The sequence below is a fragment of the Hemitrygon akajei genome, chromosome 18 (genome assembly GCF_048418815.1).
Source record: "Hemitrygon akajei chromosome 18, sHemAka1.3, whole genome shotgun sequence".
NCBI classification, from domain to species: domain Eukaryota; kingdom Metazoa; phylum Chordata; class Chondrichthyes; order Myliobatiformes; family Dasyatidae; genus Hemitrygon; species Hemitrygon akajei.
Genome location: NC_133141.1, coordinates 80,809,279 through 80,821,906, shown reverse-complemented (window position 1 = coordinate 80,821,906; position 12,628 = coordinate 80,809,279).

Here is a 12,628-nt window from a genome sequence, read left to right as displayed (position 1 = left end):
TCCACTGTTGGGAGGCCTGTGTATAACTGCCATCAGGGTCCTTTTACCCTTGTCACATACCCCATGACCGGGTTACCGAACCAGCAGAAATGGAATGCATGTTGGAGTCTGGTATTACTCTAACTAATAGTTTTTATTAGTAAACTGAGTAATACAGTACTATAAAATGCAAAGATATGGAACCGGTTAGCAATGATATATACAGAAGTGTGGAAATAGGAATCGAAACCAAGCTCTTTCAAAGTCTAGGGGTAAATGGATAGTCTTACGATGGTGCAGAGTTCAGTTCAGTTCAGTTTAGGTCAAGGTAGATGCTGGTGTAATGTTGGAGAGAGCGAGAGAGAGCGAGAGGTGATGCCGTTGCCGCCGAACCTTCTGTTGTCTTCCTGTCCTGTTGTGGTCACCGACTGCGACCCCCATACGATCGTTCTTCAGTGGTAGGCCCGTCACCCAGGCGAGGGTGGACACACGAACAAGCCCCCCACCGGTCGCACCTTCACAGACACACTGAGAGCCTCTGATCGATTCCTCTCCCCCCCCCCCCCGAATCGATCCTCCAACCCTCCCCCCCCCCCCCCACCTTCACGTGGGTGCACGACGCTCTTTCAGTGCCCCGTGGTGTGTCTCCCTGGTGCGTCTGCCGATGCTTTTTATCTCTCCTTTCGGGGCACCGGCCGTCCATCAGGCCGGCCCCGCCCCGCTGTCTTTGCAGGAATCTCACAAGCAGGCAAAGAAAGTGTCCTCGGAGTTAAGGTGAACAATTAGCAAAGAAGCCAAAATATTAAATCATCTCTCTCTCTCTCTCTCTCTCTCATCGGCAGCAGGATTCCTCCCCCCCCCCACCCCGCTTCTCTCTCTCTCATTAGCAGCATAGTTCACGGTGGGTGGTGGTGGTGGGGGGGATCAACTCTGGACCCCATTCCAGCCCGGTTTGCACATCGCACCCCTGGCAGTTTCTTAACTCAACCCACGAGGTGCAGCATCTTCCGATCCCACGTCGCATCTTTCAAATGACCTGACGCCACTTCAGCCACACCACCTCCTCTGCCTACCTTCCTACCCCTCCGATACAACGTGTGTCCTGGGACGCTCAGCTCCCGACCACAACCGCCCTTCGGCCACGATTCAGTGATGGCCACAACGTCACAGCCGAGAATCTGTAAAAGCGCAACAAGGTCGTCCGCCTCGTTCCCCGAGACTCCGTGCTTTGAGATACAACACTTTGAGTACCCCCTTTTGCTCCCTTTTCTGATTTCGCCTCCCCGATGCGCTGATACTCACCCTGCTGGCTGCAGTTTTGTCCTGACATCTGCCTGCCCTTCCTGACAGTCTGACTGCACACTGTCTTTTGCCTTTTTACCCTCTGCCCTATCCTGAGCCCCTTCACTCCGGTCCCCAAACCCCCGCCAAATTAGTAATAAACCCTCCCCAGCAGCTCGAACAAACCCTGCCCGCAATAACGTTTTTCAACGTATTTTCATTCCAGGCCCTGAAGCAAACAGTGGGGACACTCCTCGGTGTTTTAAATGCCTTCCAGGGAGGTGCAGGCGGCGGGCGGTAGGTGACAGCAGGTGCTGGCTTTCCGACTGCACCCGCCGGCTGGAACAGGACAGATCCTTCGATGTGCCTTTGGCGCCTTCTGACGGTCACTTCCTGTCCCTCCGTCGGTCAGGGCCGGCCACGGACGTTGCGTCCCAGCTGCCTGGATAACGCCAGCCGGGGCAGCACGACACGGAGAGCGGACAGTTGCCCGTGTAGCGGGCTACCTCCCCCCCCCCCCACCCCACCTCTCCACGCAGCCGATGAACCCAAAAGGGACGGCGGAGGCCGATACAGTTTGGCGCCGGGAGTTGCCGGTCAGCGTTGAACTCGACGTCAGGGACTCCAGCTCCGGATTTTCCCCCTCGGGGGTTCACCCCCCAACCCTCCCCCGTGAGCGGGTACAGCCGCAAAGCAGCGGGAGGTTTGCGATCAGAGTTTTCCTTCTCCCAGATGAGCTGCCGACCGCGGCTGATGAGCCCCATCTGCCCGGAGCGACTGGTTTTAAGGCGCCAGTGATCCACCTTTGCCCCCTTCTCCTGTCTGTAGCCACGGCTCCGCCGGGCCTAGTAGCTAAACCACACGTGAAGGCCGGGAGCTGGACTTGGTTGTCAGAGGCTGTTTGAGACGCACGTCACTGGGAGTGTTTAATAGGTGGTGGGAACTTGTCCCCATTACCACCCCCAGCTATAACAATCATATTTTTTTTCCTTCAGCACTGCTGTTATTAGCCTCAGGACCCACACCACCAGGTTCAGGAACAGTTATTACCCCTCAACCATCAGTTTCTTATTCAAGGGCCTGGTGGTGTGGGTCCTGAGACTCCTGTACCTCCTTCCTGATGGTTGAGGGGTAATTAACTGTTCCTGAACCTGGTGGTGTGGGACCTGAGGCTCCTCTACCTCAATCCTGATGGTTGAGGGGTAATAACTGTTCCTGAACCTGGTGGTGTGGGACCTGAGGCTCCTGTACCTCCTTCCTGATGGTTGAGGGGTAATATCTGTTTCTGAACCTGGTGGTGTGGGACCTGAGGCTCCTCTACCTCAATCCTGATGGTTGAGGGGTAATAACTGTTCCTGAACCTGGTGGTGTGGGTCCTGAGGCTCCTGTACCTCCTTCCTGATGGTTGAGGGGTAATAACTGTTCTACCAGCCTCAGTAACTTAAACCACACGTGAAGGCCGGGAGCTGGACTTGGTTGTCAGAGGCTGTTTGAGACGCCCGTCACTGGGAGCGTTTAATAGGTGGTGGGAACTTGTCCCCATTACCTTAACAACCTTAAGGAACCTCTGATATGATAACACTAAGTATTTAACATATGGACCCTCTCCAGTTCTGACCTCATGAGGGGGACCAGCTCATGGATCTCTATTCGTCCTCCTGTAGTCAATAACCACCTCTTTGGTTTTGTTGATGTGGAGTGAGTAGGTTATCCTCATTTCCCACCTCCTCTTTCCCTCTTTTCGTGGTCCACTCTCCGCTCCTATCAGGCCCCTTCTTCTTCTTCAGCTCTGTACCTTTTCCACCTATCACCTCCCAGCTTCACACTTCATCCACACTCCCCGCCCACCTACCTTCCCCCTCACCTGGTCTCACCTGTCACCTGTCAGCTTGTAATCTCCCCTACCCACCTTCCCCCTCACCTGGTCTCACCTGTCACCTGTCAGCTTGTAATCTCCCCTACCCACCTTCCCCCTCACCTGGTCTCACCTGTCACCTGTCAGCTTGTAATCTCCCCTACCCACCTTCCCCCTCACCTGGTCTCACCTGTCACCTGTCAGCTTGTAATCTCCCCTACCCACCTTCCCCCTCACCTGGTCTCACCTGTCACCTGTCAGCTTGTAATCTCCCCTACCCACCTTCCCCCTCACCTGGTCTCACCTGTCACCTGTCAGCTTGTAATCTCCCCTACCCACCTTCCCCCTCACCTGGTCTCACCTGTCACCTGTCAGCTTGTAATCTCCCCTACCCATCACCCGCCCAACCACCTTCCCCCTCACCTGGTCTCACCTGTCACCTGTCAGCTTGCAATCTCCCCTACCCATCACCCGCCCACCCACCTTCCCCCTCACCTGGTCTCACCTGTCACCTGTCAGCTTGTAATCTCCCCTAACCACCTTCCCCCTCACCTGGTCTCACCTGTCACCTGTCAGCTTGTAATCTCCCCTACCCACCTTCCCCCACACCTGGTCTCACCTGTCACCTGTCAGCTTGTAATCTCCCCTACCCACCTTCCCCCTCACCTGGTCTCACCTGTCACCTGTCAGCTTGTAATCTCCCCTACCCACCTTCCCCCTCACCTGGTCTCACCTGTCACCTGTCAGCTTGTAATCTCCCCTACCCATCACCCGCCCAACCACCTTCCCCCTCACCTGGTCTCACCTGTCACCTGTCAGCTTGTAATCTCCCCTACCCACCTTCCCCCTCACCTGGTCTCACCTGTCACCTGTCAGCTTGTAATCTCCCCTACCCACCTTCCCCCTCACCTGGTCTCACCTGTCACCTGTCAGCTTGTAATCTCCCCTACCCATCACCCGCCCAACCACCTTCCCCCTCACCTGGTCTCACCTGTCACCTGTCAGCTTGCAATCTCCCCTACCCATCACCCGCCCAACCACCTTCCCCCTCACCTGGTCTCACCTGTCACCTGTCAACTTGTAATCTCCCCTACCCATCACCCGCCCACCCACCTTCTCCCTCACTTGGTATCACCTGTCACCTGTCAGCTTGTAATCTCCCCTACCCATCACCCGCTCACCCACCTTCTCCCTCACCTGGTCTCACCTGTCACCTGTCAGCTTGTAATCTCCCCTACCCACCTTCCCCCACACCTGGTCTCACCTGTCACCTGTCAGCTTGTAATCTCCCCTACCCATCACCCGCCCAACCACCTTCCCCCTCACCTGGTCTCACCTGTCACCTGTCAGCTTGTAATCTCCCCTACCCAACTTCCCCCTCACCTGGTCTCACCTGTCACCTGTCAGCTTGTAATCTCCCCTACCCATCACCCGCCCAACCACCTTCCCCCTCACCTGGTCTCACCTGTCACCTGTCAGCTTGTAATCTCCCCTACCCACCTTCCCCCTCACCTGGTCTCACCTGTCACCTGTCAGCTTGTAATCTCCCATACCCATCCCCCACCCACCCACCTTCCCCCTCACCTGGTCTCACCTGTCACCTGTCAGCTTGCAATCTCCCCTACCCATCACCCGCCCACCCACCTTCCCCCTCACCTGGTCTCACCTGTCACCTGTCAGCTTGTAATCTCCCCTACCCATCACCCGCCCACCCACCTTCTCCCTCACTTGGTATCACCTGTCACCTGTCAGCTTGTAATCTCCCCTACCCATCACCCGCCCACCCACCTTCCCCCTCACCTGGTCTCACCTGTCACCTGTCAGCTTGTAATCTCCCCTACCCATCACCCGCCCACCCACCTTCTCCCTCACCTGGTATCACCTGTCACCTGTCAGCTTGTAATCTCCCCTACCCATCACCCGCCCACCCACCTTCCCCCTCACCTGGTCTCACCTGTCACCTGTCAGCTTGTAATCTCCCCTACCCATCACCCGCTCACCCACCTTCTCCCTCACCTGGTCTCACCTGTCACCTGTCAGCTTGTAATCTCCCCTACCCATCACCCGCCCACCCACCTTCCCCCTCACCTGGTCTCACCTGTCACCTGTCAGCTTGTAATCTCCCATACCCATCCCCCACCCACCCACCTTCCCCCTCACCTGGTCTCACCTGTCACCTGTCAGCTTGCAATCTCCCCTACCCATCACCCGCCCACCCACCTTCCCCCTCACCTGGTCTCACCTGTCACCTGTCAGCTTGTAATCTCCCCTACCCATCACCCGCCCACCCACCTTCCCCCTCACCTGGTCTCACCTGTCACCTGTCAGCTTGTAATCTCCCCTACCCATCACCCGCCCACCCACCTTCCCCCTCACCTGGTCTCACCTGTCACCTGTCAGCTTGTAATCTCCCCTACCCATCACCCGGCCACCCACCTTCTCCCTCACCTGGTATCACCTGTCACCTGTCAGCTTGTAATCTCCCCTACCCATCACCCGCCCACCCACCTTCCCCCTCACCTGGTCTCACCTGTCACCTGTCAGCTTGTAATCTCCCCTACCCATCACCCGCCCACCCACCTTCCTCCTCACCTGGTCTCACCTGTCACCTGTCAGCTTGTAATCTCCCCTACCCATCACCCGCTCACCCACCTTCTCCCTCACCTGGTCTCACCTGTCACCTGTCAACTTGTAATCTCCCCTACCCATCACCCGCTCACCCACCTTCCCCCTCACCTGGTCTCACCTGTCACCTGTCAGCTTGTAATCTCCCCTATCCATCACCCGCTCACCCACCTTCCTCCTCACCTGGTCTCACCTGTCACCTGTCAGCTTGTAATCTCCCCTACCCATCACCCACCCACCCACCTTCCCCCTCACCTGGTCTCACCTGTCACCTGCCAGTTTGCACTCTCCCAGACCCGAAGGCCGAGGGCGGAGAGTTCGGGAGAAACACAAAATGCTGGTGGAACACAGCAGGCCAGGCAGCGTCTATAGGGAGAAGCGCTGTCGACGTTTCAGGCCGAGACCCTTCGTCAGGACTCAAAACAGGTTCAATACCGCCCCCTGCTGACCGGGAGGATTCAGGAGAGTGGTCCCAACATCTAAAACAGGTTCAATACCGCCCCCTGCTGACCGGGAGTGTGAGGAGGATTCAGGAGAGTGGCCAATCACCTTTCCAGCTCATAGCTTCATCCCTCCCCCTCCGGTCTTCTCCTATCATTTCTGATTCCCCCTCCCCCTCCTACTTTCAAATCTCTTACTATCTCTTCTTTCAGTTAGTCCTGACGAAGGGTCTCGGCCCGAAACGTCGACATCGCTTCTCCCTATAGATGCTGCCTGGTCTGCTGCGTCCCACCAGCATTTTGTGTGTGCTGCAATGTTTCTGTCACCTGCCAGCTTGTACTCTTTCTCCTCCGAACCCACCCCCTCCAACTTCTGAATTCTTCCCCCTCCCCTTTCCAAAGTTCAAATTCAAATTACATTGATGATCAAAGTATGTACAGATTATACAAACCTTGAGACTAGTCCCCTTCAAGGCAGCTGCGAGAAAACAAAGAGACCCTATAAAGACCATTAAACACCCGTGTGTAAACAATAAAAACTTACTTTAAAAACATTTCAAGTTAACGTCGAGAACTATAGTTCACAAAGCCAGCACCAGACGAGTAAACCTCGCAGGACAATGAGCTGAAACACCAGCCCCCCTCTGGCCCCAACACCCTGACTATTACAATCTGGTCCCGCACTTTAAATCGGCCAAGCATCAGTTCGTTCCCCACTGTCAGGTCTGGGCCCTGAAGACTGGATTCGTTCCCAGGCCTGCCGCAGCAATGGCCAGACGTCACCCTGCTCCCCGGTCTCGGACCTGGTCCCCCCGCCGCCTCGATTCGGCACCTTCAAGACTCCACTTCACCGAAGACCCCCCCCCACCCCGGGAACACCGCAGAAATGCCGGGCCGTACAGGCAACTCAGCCGCTCATCTCCGAAAGGGACGTTCCAGGTTATCGATGGTGGTGATCATTGTCCAGTATCCTAAAGATGAATTAATTAGCTTTACTCGTGACATGTACTTCAAAACACGCGGCGAAACGCGTCGTTTGCACAAAGGCAGCACGCCCACGATTTAGTAACCCTAACCCATACGTTTCCGGAATGCCGGAGCACCCGGGGGAAACCCACGCGGTCACGGGGAGAACGTACTGTACAAACGCCTCACAGACCGCGGCAGGAATTGAACCCCTGGCACTTCTGTTCCGGTGCTGTCCCTGTGTGTATCCGTCTGCAGGGACACACCCACACACACACAGACAGACAAACAGACACACATACACACACACACGCACCCACACACGCACACACACAGACACACACACACACACAGACAGACAGACAGACACACACACACACACACACACACACACACACACACACACACACACACACACAGCGGGCACCGTGTAACAGAACCGTGGGGGTGAATGTTTGGGTGGGTTCGCTGGATGTCACTCGAGTACAGACTGCTCGTCACCCCCTGAACTGTATTCTGCTGATGCCCGGACCCCTTGGGGGCGTGGGGAGGTGAGGCCCGTGCCCCCGGCTGCCCGGTCTCTCAGCTGCCCCTGAGGCCACTGCGTTTACCCGGCGGCTCCAGGTGAGTTACCGGTCATCGGGAGTGCCCGCCAGGGAACACCAGTGAGGGTGAGGGGTGAGTGTTTCCAACCCTCCACGGCATGGGAGCAGAGCAGTGAGTACAGCGCGTTACAGTGCCAGCCAAGGGTCCCGGCCCGAAACGTCGACTGTTTATCCCCCTCCACAGACGCTGCCCGACCTGCCGGGTCCCTCCAGGGTTCTGTGTGTCATACTCCCAATTTCCAGCATCTCATTTTCAATCTTTTGTTTTATTGATTTAAAAGAATAAGCATAAATACAAGTCAGAGGAGAGGTTATCTCAAATGCATATTTCAATGGTAGCACAAACAAAGGAATATACGCTGTCAAAATCATATATATAGTATTAAGATAATATAAAGATAAAAAAAAATGAACCACAATTCCTCTTGACGATTTCATAGAGAAAAAGAATTTCCAGCGGTCTGCAGAATCTCTGGGTGTTTCTCACGTCCCGCGGCTGTCTGTGAGGCCGCGACCGCGTGGGTTTCCTCCCAGTGCTCCGGCGACGTACGGGTTGGTGATAGTCAGCCGCGGTGACGCTAGTTGGCTGCCAACCTCCCCCCCCACCCCCAGCACGTCCTCGGGCCGCGCTGGCCGTTCACGCAAATGACACGTTTCACTGCGCGTTTCGATGGCAACTCAAGCTGAGTTATTAACCTAACCTGGTGACAGACAGACATACTTTATTGATCCCGAGGGGAAACTGGGTTTCCTTACAGTTGCACCAACCAAGAATAGTGAAGAAATGTAGCAATATAAAACCATGAATAATTAAATAATAATAAGTTAATCATGCCAAGTGGAAATAAGTCCAGGACCAGCCTATTGGCTCAGGGTGTCTGACACTCCGAGGGAGGAATTGTAAAGTTTGATGGCCACAGGTAGGAATGACTTCCTATGACGCTCAGTGTTACATCTCGGTGGAATGAGTCTCTGGCTGAATGTACTCCTGTGCCAAACCAGTACATTATGGAGTGGATGGGAGACATTGTCCAAGATGGCGTGCAACTTGGACAGCATCCTCTTTTCAGACACCACCGTCAGAGAGTCCAGTTCCACCCCCCACACAACATCACTGGCCTTACGAACGAGTTTGTTGATTCTGTTGGTGTCTGCTACCCTCAGCCTGCTGCCCCAGCACACAACAGCAAACATGATAGCACTGGCCACCACAGCCTCGTAGAACATCCTCAGCATCGTCCGGCCGATGTTAAAGGACCTCAGTCTCCTCAGGGGCAATAACCAGATTGTCTGCTCAGCTTTTTCCCCTCAGGGCGCCTGACCCGAATGAGCGTTTCCAACACTTTCCGTTTTAATTCTAACCCTCCGTTCCCCGTCCCGCGAGGGAGAGGTTGGGGGAGGGGTGCGGTTGGTCATACGGCCGGTCTGAAACTCTGTGAAACTGTCCTCCCAACCCAGAGACAGAGAAAAAAAAATCACACCACGTTAAAGAATAAAGCCCCACACATTGCTGAGTTCTATCTCAGCAGGAATGAGGCGTGGAAACTGGTCCTTCCAGTCGTGTTTGCACCTGCAGGAGTTCGCGCCCCAGCACCGGTGACAGATAAGAATCGTATCTATTCTCACTGACTTACGAGAGGAAATATGTTGCTTTTCAGCGGCAGCTGAGTGCGGAGAGATTAGAGGAACAAAAGTGCCAAAAGCTGAGCCAGTTTGTGGGTATGCGTGTAAACAAAGAACAGAACAGTGCCGGGACAAGCCCTTCAACCCACTATGCTGAGCCGAGCTAAGATCAGCCTAGCGTTTGTTTCCTCGCTTCTCTGAACGGGTCGCAGGGTGTCCCTGGGTCTCGCGGGAGATGGATCCCAGAGCTGTGCACTGCCGACCCCCGCTTCGATGGCAGACGTTCACCGCGGAACGTCTCACAGCCCGAGGGTGCGCTGTCGGGGGTTGGGGGGGGGGGGGTGGGAGAGGGGGCGGGTGCAAACCCCGCAAGCGTCGCCGCGCCTCCCGGCGCCAACGTGGCGCGCCCATGAACTCACCGCGATGCCGCGGAAACCGGAGCGCCCGGAGGAAACCCACGCGGTCACGGGGAGAACGTGCAAACCCCTTACTGGCTCCTAGGGTAGGCTGCGCTCCCATGCCATGGAGTGTAAGATACACTCACCCCCTCACACTCACTGGCGTTCCCGGGCGGGCACTGCCGATGACCGGTAACTCACCTGGAGCCGCCGGGTAAACGCAGTGGCCTCAGGAGCAGCAGAGAAACTGGGCAGCCGGTCATCCAGAAGGGGGGTAAATCTGTGGAATTTGTTGCCACGGGCGGCAGTGGAGGTCAAGTCATTGGGTGTATTTAAGGCAGAGATTGATAGGTATCTGAGTAGCCAGGGTATCAAAGGTTATGGTGAGAAGACGGGGGAGTGGAACTAAATGGGAGAATGGATCAGCTCATGATAAAATGGTGGAGCAGTCTCGATGGGCTGAATGGCCGGCTTCTGTTCCTTTGTCTTATGGTCTTAATGGGAATGGGAAGTGGAATTAAAATGGGTGGCCACCGTGAGATCCCGCTTTCTCTGGCGGACGGGGCGTAGCTGCTCCCAACCTTCGTACATCGGGACTCACCGATATACAGGAGGCCACAGGGGGAGCACGGGACACAGCAGGTGACCCCCAGCAGATCCACAGGTGAAGTGTCGCTGCGCCCGGGGGACGGTTGGGGCCCATGAATGGCCAGACCGTTCACTCTGCAGCATTATCTCAGGGCTCTTGACCTCAGTCCCCTGACTAACGAAGGGCAACGCACCATCTGCCTTCTTAATCAACCTGTCAACCTGCGCGGCGTCTCTGAGGTATCTGTGGACGTGGGCCAGCAGATCCCTCCGACCTTCCACACTGCTCAGAACCCCACCATTAACCCCGGACTCTGCCTTCAAGTTCGACTTTCCAAAGTGAATCAGATCACACTTTTCCGGCATTAAACTCCCTCTGCCCCATCTCAGCCCGGCTCCGCATCCCGTCAATGTCCCGTTGTACCTTCTGGCTTGTGAGAACGTTTCCCCCTCCCCACACCACCACCAGCCTTCGTGTCATCCGGAAACTTCCTGACATATATGAAGGATGTCGGGGATTTAGAGAGGGTTCAGAGGAGATTCACTAGGATGCTGCCTGGATTATACAGGGCGCAGAGCAGATTCACCAGGATGCTGCCTGGATGACAGAGGGTGCAGAGGAGATTCACCAGGATGCTGCCTGGATTAGAGAGGGTGCAGAGGAGATTCACCAGGATGCTGCCTGGATTAGAGAGGGTGCAGAGGAGATTCACCAGGATGCTGCCTGGATGACAGAGGGTGCAGAGGGAGATTCACCAGAATGCTGCCTGGATTAAAGAGGGTGCAGAGGAGATTCACCAGGATGCTGCCTGGAATAGAGAGGGTGCAGAGGAGATTCACCAGGATGCTGCCTGGAATAGAGAGGGTGCAGAGGAGATTCACCAGGATGCTGCCTGGATTAGAGAGGGTGCAGAGGAGATTCACCAGGATGCTGCCTGGAATAGAGAGGGTGCAGAGGAGATTCACCAGGATGCTGCCTGGATGACAGAGGGTGCAGAGGGAGATTCACCAGAATGCTGCCTGGATTAAAGAGGGTGCAGAGAAGATTCACCAGAATGCTGCCTGGATTAGAGAGGGTGCAGAGGAGATTCACCAGGATGCTGCCTGGATTAGAGAGGGTGCAGAGGAGATTCACTAGGATGCTGCCTGGATTAGAGAGGGTGCAGAGGAGATTCAACAGGATGCTGCCTGGATGACAGAGGGTGCAGAGGAGATTCACCAGGATGCTGCCTGGATGACAGAAGGTGCAGAGGGAGATTCACCAGAATGCTGCCTGGATTAGAGAGGGTGCAGAGAAGATTCACCAGAATGCTGCCTGGATTAGAGAGGGTGCAGAGAAGATTCACAAGAATGCTGCCTGGATTAGAGAGGGTGCAGAGGAGATTCACCAGGATGCTGCCTGGATAAGAGAGGGTGCAGAGGAGATTCACTAGGATGCTGCCTGGATTAGAGAGGGTGCAGAGGAGATTCACCAGGATGCTGCATGGATTATAGAGGGTGCAGAGCAGATTCACCAGGATGCTGCTTGGATGACAGAGGGTGCAGAGGAGATTCACCAGGATGCTGCCTGGATGACAGAGGGTGCAGAAGGAGATTCACCAGAATGCTGCCTGGATTAGAGAGGGTGCAGAGAAGATTCACCAGAATGCTGCCTGGATTAGAGAGGGTGCAGAGAAGATTCACCAGGATGCTGCCTGGATTAGAGAGGGTGCAGAGGAGATTCACCAGGATGCTGCCTGGATTAGAGAGGGTGCAGAGGAGATTCACCAGGATGCTGCCTGGATTAGAGAGGGTGTAGAGGAGATTCACCAGGATGCTGCCTGGATTAGAGAGAGTGCAGAGGAGATTCACCAGAATGCTGCCTGGATTAGAGAGGGTGCAGAGGGAGATTCACCAGGATGCTGCCTGGATTAGAGAGAGTGCAGAGGAGATTCACCAGGATGCTGCCTGGATTAGAGGGTGTGCAGAGGAGATTCGCAAGGATGCTGCCTGGATTAGAGAGGGTGCAGAGGAGATTCAGAAGAATGCTGGCTGGATTGGAGAGGGTACAGAGAAGATTCATCAGGATGCTGCCTGGATTAGAGAGGGTGCAGAGGAGATTCACCAGGATGCTGCCTGGATGAGAGAGGGTGCAGAGGAGATTCACCAGGATGCTGCCTGGATTAGAGAGAGTGCAGAGGAGATACACCAGAATGCTGCCTGGATTAGAGAGGGTGCAGAGGAGATTCACCAGGATGCTGCCTGGATTAGAGAGAGTGCAGAGGAGAT